At 45.3% G+C, this 16,079-nt stretch overlaps 1 long non-coding RNA gene across 1 annotated transcript in view; it reads left to right on the forward strand.

Annotated features, from left to right (window-relative positions):
* Positions 1-1,008: 1,008 nt before the first annotated feature.
* Positions 1,009-16,079, forward strand: part of LOC149442397 (uncharacterized) — a 28,552-nt gene continuing 13,481 nt past the window's right edge. The window contains exon 1 of the long non-coding RNA XR_016307196.1: positions 1,009-1,471. This is a non-coding gene — a long non-coding RNA (uncharacterized LOC149442397). The remainder of the gene's footprint in view (positions 1,472-16,079) is intronic.

Below are 16,079 nucleotides of genomic sequence, written 5' to 3' on the forward strand. Positions count from 1 at the left end.
TGCTTTCCAATGAAAAACTGACCACACTAGGCATGATCTTTGTATTGTTTCTTTTGTGTGAAATCCCTGGTGTTCCTGGCCAGTCCCTCTGCTTTCCAATGAAAAACTGACCACGCTAGGCATGATCATTGTATTGCTTCCTTTGTGTGAAATCCCTGGTGTTCCTGGCCAGTCCCTCTGCGTTCCAAGTGAAAACTGACCACGCTAGGCATGAGAGCACATCCTTCCTAGAATGGTCAATTTTCTGGCAGTGCTGGGAGAACAGTCTGCCTGTCCTCCAATGATCCAAACCCCCCCCCATGAAGAACGTGGCACAATGCATGAAGAACAGGCCTGCGTTACATTGTTGGAGTCACATGTCCTATAAAAGGCAGCAGAAACATTGTAAAGCATGCATTCAGTGTGAAGGGGGCCTAAGCTGGCCAATCTAATAGAGATCCCTACATCCGGGGCAGACAGATATCCAATAGATTCCCAGTCCACAAACACGTGCAGATGAAGGAATCCCGCCTAGTATATCCTGATTACTAGGAGGCACAGCTGTCACCAGGATGACGTGTGTCCAATCAGCATTGCTCAGGTATACTGACATATTCCAGCCCCTTCCTTCCACAAAGGAGCCAGTAATGGGGGGGGGGGCACTTCTCCCAGGGAAGTCTCATCCTGAATCCACTGGGATGGTGTGGTGTCCCAGGTAGAGCCCGGGAGCGCCCCTCAGGTGTAGGTGGGCGGTGCGGGAGATAGAAGCCTGCTGTGCCCAGGAATACCGGCACGTGTCTCTCCGGCTAAAACACATAGCAAGTCTCGGGGGGCAGGATGGTGGGCGGGGCTCCGGCTCTATATTGCATCATCTAAAATAGTGCGGGAATATCGGCAATCAATGCCCCTCACCGCTGATAGTATCGCCGGGCGGGACACACCCAACTGACTGTACAGTCCCAGCACGGAGACTCCAGCACCCGGCACAACCGCTGCCATACAAGAGCCATGTGCTCCGGGTCCATCCATCACTAGGAGCCGCTCCTCCTCCTCAGTGTGTGATAGAACCCGGCCATGGTCCCCTCCGGACACAGCGAGCCCTCCCGGTACATACCGGACACCGACATATGGCGCCTCCGGGGTACACTGTGCCGGCTGTCCGCCCCCAGGCCCGTCCTATGGTGGAAGGTGGAATACTCACACGTCCCGCTCTCTTCTCCCGGCACACAAGGTCGGTTGTAGTGAGGAGTGAACAGCGTGTCTCTGTTTATCTCAGGCTCCTCCTCACTCTTCCTCCCTCCTTCTCCTGATCCCTGTCATTGGTCCGAGGTACGGAGCATGGCTGTGTGTGGCAGGGAATGAGGGGTTAGTGGGCGCCGAGAACACCCGCCGGGTGTGCAGAACACTGGGGTCAAGGCCGGCTCGTGTGACGGACATCCGGGTCCTCCGGGCAGACGTGACTCAGAGGGATGGAGCGAGAATACAGAATACTGTGAGCCATGGAGGGGAGCCGTGTGTGAGACGATGGCCGTACAGAGAGACGTGTACACGGGCCCCATTCACACTGCACCGGCCTTCCCTTCTACACCCCAATGCTATACACCCCCCAGTACTATACCACCCCAATGCTATACACTCCCCAGTACTATACCACCCCAATGCTATACACCCTCAGTTCTATACACCCCCAGTACTATACACCCCCAGTACCATACACCCCAATACCATACACCTCCCAGTACTATACACCCCAATACCATACACCTCCAGTACCATACGCCCCCAGTACCATACACCCCAATACTATACACCCCCAATACTATACACCCCCAGTACCATACGCCCCAATACTATACACCTCCAGTACCATACACCCCAATACTATACACCCCCAATACTATACACCCCCAGTGCTATACACCTCCAGTACTATACACCCCCCAATACTATACACCCCATACCATACACCCCCAATACTATACACCCCCAATACTATACACCCCATACCATACACCCCCAATACTATACACCCCCAATACTATACACTCCATACTATACACCCCAATACTATACACCCCATTCTTCCCGAGTGTGCCCTACTCTCCACATCCTACACTCCGCTCCCTATATCGGTGAAACTCAAAAAATTAGAATATCGTGCAAAAGTTCATTTATTTCAGTAATGCAACTTAAAAGGTGAAACTAATATATGGGATAGACTCATTAAATGCAAAGCAAGATAGTTCAAGCCATGATTTGTCATAATTGTGATGATTATGGCTTACAGCTCCTGAAAACCCAAATCCACAATATCAGAAAATTAGAATATTGTGTAAAGGTACAATATTCTAGGCTCAAAGTGTCCCACTCTAATCAGCTAATTAAGCCATAACACCTGCAAAGGGTTCCTGAGCCTTTAAATGGTCTCTCAGTCTGGTTCAGTAGGAATCACAATCATGGGAAAGACTGCTGACCTGACAGTTGTGCAGAAAACCATCATTGACACCCTCCATAAGGAGGGAAAGCCTCAAAAGGTAATTACAAAAGAAGTTGGATGTTCCCAAAGTGCTGTATCAAAGCACATTAATAGAAAGTTATGTGGAAGGGAAAAGTGTGGAAGAAAAAGGTGCACAAGCAACAGGGATGACTGCAGCCTGGAGAGGATTGTCAGGAAAAGGCCATTCAAAAGTGTTGGGGACTTTCACAAGGAGTGGACTGAGGCTGGAGTCAGTGCATCAAGAGCCACCACACACAGACGGATCCTGGACATGGGCTTCAAATGTCGTATTCCTCTTGTCAAACTGCTACTGAACAACAAACAATGTCAGAAGCATCTTACCTGGGCTAAAGAAAAACAGACCTGGTCTGTTGCTCAGTGGTCCAAAGTCCTCTTTTCTGATGAGAGCAACTTTTGCATCTCATTTGGAAACCAAGGACCCAGAGTATGGAGGAAGAATGGAGAGGCACACACTGCAAGATGCTTGAAGTCTAGTGTGAAGTTTCCACAGTCTGTGTTGATTTGGGGAGCCATGTCATCTGCTGGTGTTGGTCCACTGTGTTTCATTAAGTCCAGGGTCAGCGCAGCCGCCTACCAGGAGATTTTGGAGCACTTCATGCTTCCTTCCACAGACGAGCTTTATGGGGATGCTGACTTCATTTTCCAGCAGGACTTGGCACCTGCCCACACTGCCAAAAGCACCAAAACCTGGTTCAATGACCGTGGGATTACTGTGCTTGATTTGCCAGCAAACTCGCCTGACCTGAACCCCATAGAGAATCTATGGGGCATTGCCAAGAGAAAGATGAGAGACATGAAACCGAACAATGCAGAAGAGCTGAAGGCCGCTAATGAAGCATCCCGGTCTTCCATAACACCTCAGCAGTGCCACAGGCTGATAGCTTCCATGCCACGCCGCATTGAGGCAGTAATTGCTGTAAAAGGGGCCCAAACCAAGTACTGACTACATATGCAGCTTATACTTTTCAGAGGTCCGATATTCTATGTATAATCCTTGTTTTATTGATTGCATGTAATATTCTAATTTTCTGAGATTGTGGATTTGGGGTTTTCATGAGCTGTAAGCCATAATCACCACAATTATGACAAATCACGGCTTGAACTATCTTGCTTTGCATGTAATGAGTCTATCTCATATTAGTTTCACCTTTTAAGTTGCATTACTGAAATAAATGAACTTTTGCACAATATTCAAATTTTTCAAGTTTCACCTGTATACTCCGCTCCCTACTCTCTGCATCCTACACTCGGCTCCCTATATACTCCGCTCCCTACTCTCCATTCCCTATATACTCCACTCCCTACTCTCCACATCCTACTCTCCGCTCCTTATATACTACGCTCCCTACTCTCCACATCCTACACTCAGCTACCTTTATACACCACTCCCTATTCTCCACATTCTACACTTGGCTCCCTACTCTCCACATCCTACACTCTGCTCCCTACTCTCTGTGATGGGAGTGACGTTTGAGGGTGGGGGGACCCCTGTATCATCTTCCCAAATTCTTATGTTTAACCACCCTGTGCCTGTTAAGGGGTACAGGGTGTGGATGTGAATGTCTATTGTGTATTGATGTGTTGTCCTTTGTTCCCTGCCAAGTGGCTGTCCATTGTCCTTTGCCATGTGCTGCATCCCATTGTTCTGTGTCTTGGTTGGGTAGTGGGGGTTTCCTGTAGCCCTTCCCACTGATGGGGCAGGCTGATGATGTATTTCCTGTAGCCTTTCCCACTGATGGGGTGGGCTGAGGATGTTTCCTCTTCCTGGTTGTGTTTCCCCTCCCTGTGTATATATATTGTGTTTTGTGTAAAAATAAAGGAGTTGACTTCCTGTCCTAAGAAGAGTCGGGTGCTGTCTTATTTACTGCATGATCAGCGGGTGTGGTCCGTGGATGGTGTTCGGATAGAGAAGCTGCAGTATAACGGAAAATACCGAAGTGCGGTCTGGGGTCCGGTTCCGTTACACTCTCCACATCCTACACTCCGCTCCCTACTCTCCACATCCTACACTTCACTCCATATATTGCTATTATTATACAGTATTTATATAGCGCCAAAAGGTTTGCTCAGCGCTGTACATTATAGTGGGGGACAGTACATGAGACAATACAGTAACAAAACAATACACGAGGGGTTCGAGGGCCCTGCTCTTTCGAGCTTACAATCTAGGAGGGAGGGGATAGTGGTACAGGAGGAAGTGGCTGTGGGGGATTGAGTGGTGGAGGAGATCGGCTGTTAGGTGAGGGTGGGGTAGGCTTCCCTGAAGAGTTGGGTTTTCAGGGTGTGCCTGATGGTGAGGAGGGTAGGTGACAGTCTGATGGATTGGGGTAGAGAGTTCCAGAGGATGGGAGAAGTCCTGCACTCTCCACATCCTACACTTCACTCCCTACTCTCCAAATCCTACACTCCGCTCCCTACACTCCGCTTCTTATATACTCCGCTCCCTACTCTTCACATCCTACACCGCTCCTTATATAGTCAGCTCCATATACTCGGCTCCCTACTCTCCACATCCTACATTCCGCTCCCTACTCTCCACATCCTATATACGCTCCTTATATACTCCGCTCCCTACTCTTCACATCCTACACTCGGCTCCCTACTCTCCACATCCTACACTCGGCTCCCTATATACTCTGCTCCCTACACTTGGCTCCCTATATACTCTGCTCCCTACTCTCCACACCCTACACTCTGCTCCCTATATACTCCGCTCCCTACTCTCCACATCCTACATTCCGCTCCCTACTCTCCACATCCTATATACGCTCCTTATATACTCCGCTCCCTACTCTTCACATCCTACACTCAGCTCCCTATATACTCGGCTCCCTACTCTCCACATCCTACACTCGGCTCCCTATATACTCTGCTCCCTACACTTGGCTCCCTATATACTCTGCTCCCTACTCTCCACATCCTACACTCTGCTCCCTATATACTCCGCTCCCTACTCTCCACATCCTACACTCGGCTCCCTATATACTTCGCTCCCTACTCTCTACATCCTATGCTCCGCTCTGCACACTCTTGCTACCTATATACTCTACTCCCTACTCTCTACATCCTAAACGCTGCTCCCTACTTTCTACATCCTACACTCAACTCTCTACATCCTACACTCGGCTCCCTATATACTCCACTCTCTACATCCTACACTCGGCTCCCTATATACTCAACTCCCTACACTCGGCTACCTATATACTCCACTCCGCTCTCTACATCCTACACTCCATTACCTACTTCATACACTCCGCTTCATATTCCCTGCTCCCTACATCCTGCACTCCACTCCCTACTTCCTCCATCTGCTCCCTACTTCCTCCATCCGCTCCCTACATCCTTCACTCCGCTCCCTACTTCCTACACTTCGCTTACTACACTCTGCTTCCTACACTCCGCTCCCTACTTCATCCACTCCCTACTTCATCTACTCCCTACTTCATCTGCTTCCTACTTCCTCTATCCGCTCCCTACATCCTTCACTCTGCTCCCTACTTTCTGCACTCTGCTTCCTACATCCCACACTCCGCTCCCTACTTCCTACACTCCGCTCCCTACTTCCCACGCTCCGCTACCTACATCCCATTATTATTATTATTATACAGTATTTATAAAGCGCCAATAGTTCACTCAGCGCTGTACATTACAAAGGGGGACAGAACATGTGACAGAACAATACCAATACAATGCAAAACATGAGGGGTTCGAGGGCCCTGCTCTTTCGAGCTTACAATCTATGCTCCGCTACCTACATCCCACGCTCTCTACTCCCTACACTCTGCTCCCAACACTCTGCTTCCCATGTTCTATGCCCTGCACACTACGCTCTGCTCCCTATTATCTGTTCCATGTGCACTACACTTTGCTCCCTATGCTCTCTGCTGTACACTCTACACGATACTTTCTATGCCCCACACTCATCTCTTTATGCTCCCTATGTTCTGTGCCTTACACTCTACTCTCTACACCCCACTTCTCATGCCCTACACTCCACTTCTTACGCTCTGCTCCCTATGCCCTATTTCCTACACAATACTCCTTTACTACCTGCTTTGCTACCTACAAGTTGCTCTGTGCTCTCCCCTTATGCTCCTTGTTTGTTTTATGACACTCTACTCTCTACTCCCCACACCATACTTCCTACGCTCCACTCCCTATACTTCCTGCACACTCCATTCTACTGCCTGCGCCATGTGCCCTACTTTCTACTCTCTGCTCCCCATGCTCTCTTCTCTGCATGCTATGCTTTATACTCTACACTAAGGTGTCCGTTTATGAACCAGCGGTAATAGATCGCTGCTCAGTTCTCCGGCATTCTCGGAGAACACAGTTCTCCTGTGAATGCAGTTTATGAAGCAGTTCTCCGAACGAAGGGAGAGCGGTCTCCAAACGCTGGAGAACGGTCTACAAACTCTGGAAAACGGCTGATTTTACTATAATCTCGCGAGATTACAGTAAAAGATCAGTTTACTAAGCAGAGGTAAATTATCTCTGCTTAGTTTTCGGTCCCTCTGATTCTCCAGCTCTGGGCTGGAGAATCTGGAGGGAGAACACAGATCTCCAGTGAAGGGCTGACATGATCTCCTGAGTGTCATAAACTGTGAATGACCAGAGAATAGCTGAGATCCGTTGAATCGCAGCTATTCTCTGTGTCATAAACGGACACCTAAGTTCTGTACACACTGCTCCCTACACTCTGTGCCCTTTGTCTTAAACTCTACCGCCAATGCTCTGTACCCTTCACTACACTCCTATGCTCTACTCCCTATGATTTACTCTATACACTCTACTGTCTGCACTCTACTCCCTATACTTTACTCCCTATGCTGTACACCAGGGATCTCCAAACTATCTAAGCAAAAGGTCCAGTTTACTGTCCTTAAAGTTTTAGGGGGGCCAGACTATGACCAGTGGGAGTAGAAAATGTCCTGGCATCAGTGCCCCATCATTGGTTTTAACGGGAGGAATAGTGTCACATTGATGATATTGATGAGAAGAAGAGTGCCCCACTGATGGTGTCAGTAGGGGGAATGGTGCCCCATCATTGGTGTCAGTTGGTGGAAGAGTGCCTCAAGGGCAAGATAAAGGGAAACAAAGGGGCACGTCTGGCCCCCGGGCTGCAGTTTGGAGACCACTACTCTACACTCTACTCCTTATGCTCTACACACTACCCCCTACGCTTTATGCTCTACCCCCTACTCTACATTCTACACCCTACACTCTACATTCTATGCCATAATCTCTACCCCCTATGCCCTAAATTCTACAGCCTGCGCTCTACATTCTATGCCATACTCTCTACTCCCTATGCTCTACATTCTACAGCCTACGCTCTACATTTTGTGCCATACTCTCTACTCCCTACGCTCTACATTCTACAGCCTATGCTCTACATTTTATGCCATACTCTCTACCCCCCACTCTCTACATTTTATGCCATACTCTTTACCCCCTACGCTCTACATTCTATGGCATACTCTCTACCCCCTACGCTCTACATTCTACAGCCTACGCTCTACATTCTATGCCATACTCTGTACACCCTACGCTCTACATTCTATGCCATACTCTCTACCCCCTACGCTCTACATTTTATGCCATACTCTTTACCCCCTACGCTCTACATTTTATGCCATACTCTCTACCCCCTACGCTCTACATTCTATGCCATACTTTCTACCCCATACGCTCTACATTCTACTGCCTATGCTCTACATTCTATTCCATACTCTCTACCCCCTACGCTCTACATTTTATGCCATACTCTTTACCCCCTACGCTCTACATTTTATGCCATACTCTCTACCCCCTACGCTCTACATTCTATGGCATACTCTCTACCCCCTACGCTCCACATTCTACAGCCTACGCTCTACATTCTATGCCATACTCTCTACCCCCTACGCTAGACATTCTACAGCCTACGCTCTACATTCTATGCCATACTCTCTACTCCCTACGCTCTACATTCTATGCCATACTCTCTACCCCCTACGCTCTACATTCTACAGACTATGCTCTACATTCTATGCCATACTCTCTACCTCCTACGCTCTACATTCTATGCCATACTCTATACCCCCTACGCTCTACATTCTACAGCCTACACTCTACATTCTATGCCATACTCTCTACCCCCTACGCTCTACATTCTATGCCATACTCTCTACCTCCTACGCTATACATTCTACAGCCTACGCTCTACATTCTATTCCATACACTCTACCCCCTAAGCTATACATTCTACAGCCTACACTCTACATTCTATGCCATACTCTCTACCCCCTACACTCTACATTCTACAGCCTACGTTCTACATTCTATGCATACTCTCTACCCCCTACGCTCTACAGCCTATGCTCTACATTCTATGCCATACTCTCTACCCCCTACGCTCTACATTCTTTGCCATACTCTCTACCCTCTACATTCTACAGCCTACACTCTACATTCTATGCCATACTCTCTACCCCCTACGCTCTATGTTCTACACCCTACTCTCTACATTCTATGCCATACTCTCTACCCCCTACGCTCTACATTCTATGCCATACTCTCTACCCTCTACATTCTACAGCCTACACTCTACATTCTATGCCATACTCTTTACCCCCTACGCTCTACGTTCTGCAGCCTACGCTCTACATTCTATGCCATACTCTCTACCCCCTACGCTTTACGTTCTGCAGCCTATGTTCTACATTCTGTGCCATACTCTCTACCCCCTACTCTCTACATTCTACAGCCTGCACTCTACATTCTATGCCATACTCTCTACCCTCTACGCTCTACATTCTATGCCATACTCTCTACCCCCTATGCTCTACATTCTACACCCTACTCTCTACTGCTTGGCCTCTACACCCTACTCTCTATACTGGTGTATATATTATAGGCAAAAACCACTTGCCCTGCTGGGGATTTACCCCCATTCCTGACCATGCCATTTTTTTGCGATAATGTGCTGTGTTACTTTAACTGACAATTGCGCGATCAAGCAACCCTGCACCCAAATTGAATTTACCTTTTTTCCCCACAAATTGAGCTTTCTTTCTGTGGTATTTTATCACCTGTGCATTTTTTATTTTTTTGCGCTATAAAAAAAAAAAAAAAAGTCTACACTCTACATTCTATGCCGTACTCTCTACCCCATACACTCTACATTCTACAGCCTATGCTCTACATTCTGTGCCATACTATCTACCCTCTACGCTCTACATTCTACAGCCTACATTCTATGCCATAGTCTCTACCCCCTGTGCTCTACGTTCTACACCCTACACTCTACATTCTATGCCATACTCTCTACCCTCTACATTCTACAGCCTACACTCTACATTCTATGCCATACTCTCTACCCCCTACGCTCTATGTTCTAATCTAAAAAAGACGCTATGTCCTAGGCCAGAGCTGGGACACCTGTTGCTGTGTGTTTCTTTAGCCAGTGAGGACTGAGCCTTCTGGGATTATTGCCTGCAAAGCATATGGGACTGGATCAGTTGCACACCAGGAGTGGTGAGCAGCTCAACCTAGCCTAATTGCTTACTTCCTAGAGTTAATGCCAATAAAGATGGTCCTTTCTTAACAGCCCATTAGCCATTTCTTATGTAAAGTCCTAAAGGGACAGCTACATGTGCACCACCTACAGAAGGGCACCAGTGAAATCTGGCCAACACTGACTATTAGGCGTTAGGTACTTTTAGTCCCATCCAGGTGTACCCTTTGTCAGGAACACTTACACCCTCCTTACAGAATTACAGTGAGGTTTGCTTTATGCCATTCATGCTTTCACGTTTGATGCTATTCTTACTGATACTGCGTGGACTAGTGTAATAGGGCCTAGCCTTATTGCGGCATAAATTAATGACCTTAGGTGACACTAACCTGCAGGTTAGTTAATGTGTTGTACCCTGTTGTCCTGTTTATTTGTTCTATCAATACTGAAATGTATCAGCCGAAAATAGTGTTATTGGCATTTTTCCGATAGGAAAAAAGGTGCCAATAATGGTCTCTGTAAATGCATGATTTTACCACATGTAAGGTGAGTTTTTCATAGGTCATATGTGACTATAAAAAGCATCAAAATGCAATACGTGCTTTTTGCAGTGCCATTTGCATTTTTGAATGTGCATTTTTGACGTTTTTTTTATGCGTTTGGCATTTTTTTTTTTTTGGTCAACTTGTTGCTGGGCAGGTTAAAAACCAAAAAACGCATCAAAAACGTTACATTTCTTATGCATTTTTAGAGCGTTTTTAATGGTTTTCAGACCTGGTTCACACCAATGCTGTTTGTGTGTTGTCCTTTGCAGTGCATTTTTACATGCGCCTTTTTGATGCTTTTTTAATGCATTTTGTGTTTTTTTTGTATTTTTTTTATCAACTTGTTGGTGGGCCGATTAAAAACGCATAAAAATTACAACCCATATGCAATTTTGATGCATTTTTAAAGTATTTTCAATGCATTTCAGGAAACCATGTTGAATGGACTGTAGTGCGTTTCTGCAAAAAGCCCTAAAAAACACATTGGTGTGAACCAGGCCTCAATGAGGAGGTGCATTTTTGGTGCGGGTTTTTTTTCTTTCCAAATATGCACCAAATATGCAGCAAGCAGTATTTTAAACACTGCAAGGGAAGCGCAACAAACCAGTGTGAAGACATACAATTCAAAGGGATGCATTTTTCTTGCGCTTTTCTTATGCCCTTTTTTTAGCGCAAACGCGCTGCAAAAACTGCTCAGTGTGAAAGCAACATATTAGCCAAAAGATGCTGAAAATAAATTCATATTCATTTAAATTCATAATATTAATGAAAAAGTGGAATATAATACAATGATATATAAAAAATATTTATCTTTAAAAACTGCCAATTTTGGTTTCAGTTTTCGGTCAAATGCATCCTGAATTTTCGGTTTCCTTCCACCACTATTGCTTACCCTTTAAAAATACATACATACTATTAATTTATAAGTTGCTTGTGGTCTATTTTCTTTGTAGTGGTAGAAGATTAATGTTTAACCTCCCTGGCGGTATTCCCGAGTGTAGCTCGGGGTAAAGTTTCAGTACCAAAAGCGGTAACCCCGAGCTACACTCGGGCTTACCATGCGGCGTTGCTCAGGGATTCCCTGCAGCACTTACCTTGTCCTTCGCTCCCCCGATGTGTCCCCTGCAGCGTCCCCGGCCATCTCTGGCCGATGCCGGCATCTGGTTTCCGTGTTCCGGTCCCTGCGAGCGTCGGGACGTAAGGGGGCCGGAACGGCGGCAAATGTAAATTGTCATTTTCTTAGAAATGAATTTGACATAGTAAAACATTACTGTATCAAACCATTTCACATACATTTTGTCCCTACTGCTTTGTCCTGTGCCCTGCCTGCATTTTGACTGTTCTTTCTGCCTGGAAACTTAGAAAAGTCCATGGCGTCCAAAAAACGTCCTTTAGGTCAAAAGCGGTTTTAGACCGACTAGAGAACAGCGATAGTAAATCAGAACCACTTGCAGAATTGAGTGATAATGATTTGTGGGGAAATTCGTCATCAGACACTGAAAACGATTTTGCAACTTTGCTCAGCGATGTGCGAACTTGGCGCTAGATTTCAAATTTCAGTGTTTTTGGTTTGATTATATTATTGAATTCAATTTATTATTAATATATTATTATTTTGATGATTATTTATTAGATTATCATTTATGATTTTGTGTTTCAAGTTTTATCCTACCCGGAATGTGTACTAGACTCTTGTTTGGACAGATTTCAGTGAGTTATTCCTAAAAATGACAGGCCTACAATAAAAAAAAAAATTCATATTTCCATGCAAAAAAAGTACTGCTTTCAGCACAGAAATATGGACATAATCAGACCGCTAGGGAGGTTAAGTCACTCACGTCTGTCTGCGGGGACTGAGCAGCTTAAACAGTTGTGGTAGAGCAGGGAACTCATTATCAACAGTGGTTCCTGTGGGGGTAAGCGCTACATTTCCCTCAATTTATGATCATTGCTGGCACCATGCTACATATCTGGTGGTCCTGCCCTCCTATCAGATTTTGCTGTAACACCAATCTAAAACTATGCCACCAGATAACGGGAATGTTCACCATGGCTCAGCTGTGACAGTAAAAAGGGTCTGCTCTGCTTTGTTTTATCTGCAGGTGAGCCGTGATTCCTAGGCTTTGGAGGACAACTTTCATTTTCAGTATCAAGGACTGGTTTACCTATGCAGGCCATAGATGGGTCGTTTATCGGGCGAATTTTTGTTTGCATGAAAAATCGGCTGATATTCACGCCGTTAGTGGTGCCAGCCCGTCGGCCGTTTTTCGTGGACATTGGTGGCAGCATCGACAATGGCACCGACCGATTTTTCGTTTATCGGCCGACAATTTGGCCCGTCTATGGCCTGCATTAACCCCCCTGGCGGTATTCCTGAGTGTAGCTCGGGGTTAACTTTCAGTACCTGAGCTACACTCAGGATTACACTGCAGCGTTGCTCAAGGATTCCCTCCAGCACTTACCTTGTCCTGCGCTCCCGCGTTGTCCCCCCTGCAGAGTCCCCAGCAATGTCCTCCGGCCGATGCCAGCATTTGTCTACCGGGTTCCGTTCCCTGCGAGCGTCGAGACGTACGGGGGATGGAACCGGCGGGAAATTAAAAAATTTAAAAATGTGACATTCACTCAATACACTAAAATCACATAGTAAAACATTACTGTATCAAAGCATTTCACATACATATTGTCCCTAGTGCTTTATCCTGTGCTTTGCTTGCGTTTTTACTGTTCTTTCTGCCTGGAAACTGAGAAACGTCCATGGCGTCCAAAAAGCGTCCCTTTAGGTCGAAAGCGGTTTTAGACCAGATAGAGAACAGCGATAGTAAATTAGAACCACTTGCAGAATTGAGTGATAATGATTCGTGGGGGAAATTCGTTATCAGACACTGAAAACGATTTTGCAACTAAGCTCAGTGATGTGCGAACTTGGCGCTATATTTCAAATTTCAGTGTTTTTGGTTTGATTACATTATTGAATTACATTTATTATTATTATATTATTATTTTTTTATGATTATTATATTATAATTTATGATTTCGTGTTTCAAATTTATCATACCCGAGATGTTTACTAGACTCTTGTTCAGACAGATTTCAGTGAGTTATTCCTAAGAATTACAGGCCTACAATAAAAAAACAACATATTTCCATGCAAACAAATGTACTGCTTTGAGCACAGAAATATGGACATAATCAGAGGGAGGTTAACTTAACCATATTATGAAGATGGGGGAATTACAGAAATACCATTTCTTCCCCTCTTTCTTCTTACTTTTTCTTCTTTTTGTTCCTTTTTGGCACCCAGCTTTTAGCTTGCCTAATATTGAATGAACCTTGTACCTATACTTCTATAATATAATGGTATGTTTTCGTCTATCTTTCATGCCTTCCACACAGTATTTTATTTATCAGAATTTCCCTTTTCTGTGTCTACATTTTTTGAGTAAAAAAAAAATGTTATTCTTTTAAATACAGAAAAAAAATTCTTTATTCCTATCTCCTCCATATTTAAATAAAGTTTACAATATTATCCAGTGTGTTCTCTTATACAGTTGCAAGAAAAAGTATGTGAACCCCTTGGGAGTACGTGGAGTTTTGCATGAATTGGGCATAAAATGTGCTCTGAACGTCATCTAAGTCACAACAATAGAAGAACACAGTCTGCTGAACATAATACTACACAAACATTAGATGTTGCCATGGTTTAATTGCACATAACATGTAAACATTCACAGCGCAGGAAGGAAAAAGTATGTGAACCTTTGGACTTAATAACTGGTTGACCCTCCTTTGGCAGCAATAACCTCAACCAAACGTTGCCTGTAGTTGCAGATCAGACCTGCACAACGATCTGGAGTCATTTTGGACCACTCCTCTTCACAAAACTGTTTCAGTGTAGCAATATTCTTGGGATGTCTGGTGTGAAACGCTCTCTTAAGGTCATGCCACAGCATTTCAATCGGGTTGAGGTCAGGACTCTGACTGGGCCACTCCAGAAGGCGTATTCTGTGCTGTTGCAGCCATTGTTTTGTTGAGTTACTTGTATGCTTTGGGTCATTGTCCTGTTGCATCACCCATCCTCTGCGGAGCTTCAGTTGGCGGACAGATGGTCGTACGTTTTCCTGCAAAATGTCTTAATAAACCCTGGAATTCATTTTCCCATCAATGACAACAATGCGTCCAGGCCCTGAGGCAGCAAAGCAGCCCCAAACCATGATGCTCCCTCCGCCATGCTTTACAGTGGGGATGAGGTTTTGATGTTGGTGTGCTGTGCCTTTTTTTCTCCACACATAGTGTTGTGTGTTCTTCCCAAACAACTCAATCTTGGTTTCATCTGTCCACAGTATATTTTGCCAGTAGTGCTGTGGAACATCCAGGTGCTCTTTTGCAAACTTCAAACGTGCTGCAATATTCTTTTTGGACAGCAATGGCTTCCTCCGTGGTGTCCTCCCATGTACTCCATTCTTGTTTAATGTTTTCCTTATTGTAGATGTGTCAACAAAAATGTTAGCATGTGCCAGAGATTTCTGTAGGTCTTTAGCTGACACTCTGGGATTCTTCTTTACCTCATGCAGCATTCTGCGCTGTGCTCTTTCAGTCATTTTTACAGGACGACCGCGCCCAGGGAGAGTAGCAACAGTACTAAACTTTCTCCATTTGTAGACAGTCTGTCTTACCGTGGACACATGAACATCAAGGCTTTTGGAGATACTTTTGTAACCCTTTCCAGCTTCATGAAAGTCAACAATTCTTGATCGTAGGTCTTCTGAGAGCTCTTTTCTGCGAGGCATGGTTCACATCAGACAGTGCTTCTTGAATCCAGTAAACCCAAAACAGGTGTGTGTTTTTTAGGGCAGGACAGCTGTCAGCAACACATCCAATATCATCACACTGATTGGAGTCAAGGTTGGCTCACTCCTGGCTCCAATTAGCTCTGGGAGAAGTCATTAAGCTAGGGCCTCCCATACTTTTTCCTCCCTGCATTGTGAATGTTTACATGTTATGTGCAATTAAACCATGGCAACATCTAATGTTTGTGTAGTATTATGTTCAGCAGACTGTGTTCTTCTATTGTTGTGACTTAGATGACGTTCAGAGCACATTTTATGCCCAATTCATGCAAAACTCCACGTAATCCCAAGGGGTTCACATACTTTTTCTTGCAACTGTACATCTTCTATTTAGGCGTCTATAATCAACATGTATTGAAACCAATACCAGGCAAGGTCATCCAGTGCCCAGGACAAAGATGACAAATTTCACCACCCCCCTAGGTGGAGTAGGGGACAGGGCTAATAGTGGCATGCAGCTAAAAATGTGTGCAACTCCAAGCCGAAACCTATGTAATAGTTGTGGAATGAGCCACAATGGTGCCAGTGGTTGCAGCACACCACACCAAGCTGTATAGCAATTCAATTAAACTACAATAGAAATAGTGTCCACCTTAGGGTTGAATTACTAAAAATGGAGAGTGCAAAATGGTGCAACTCTGCAAGGAAAGCTTCCAGTTGTTTTTTTCTTTGTTTTTTTGGGGTCAAAGCTT

Source organism: Staurois parvus, unplaced genomic scaffold (genome assembly GCF_062004578.1).
Source record: "Staurois parvus isolate SC_StPar_1 unplaced genomic scaffold, SC_StPar_1.0 ptg000891l, whole genome shotgun sequence".
Lineage (NCBI taxonomy): Eukaryota > Metazoa > Chordata > Amphibia > Anura > Ranidae > Staurois > Staurois parvus.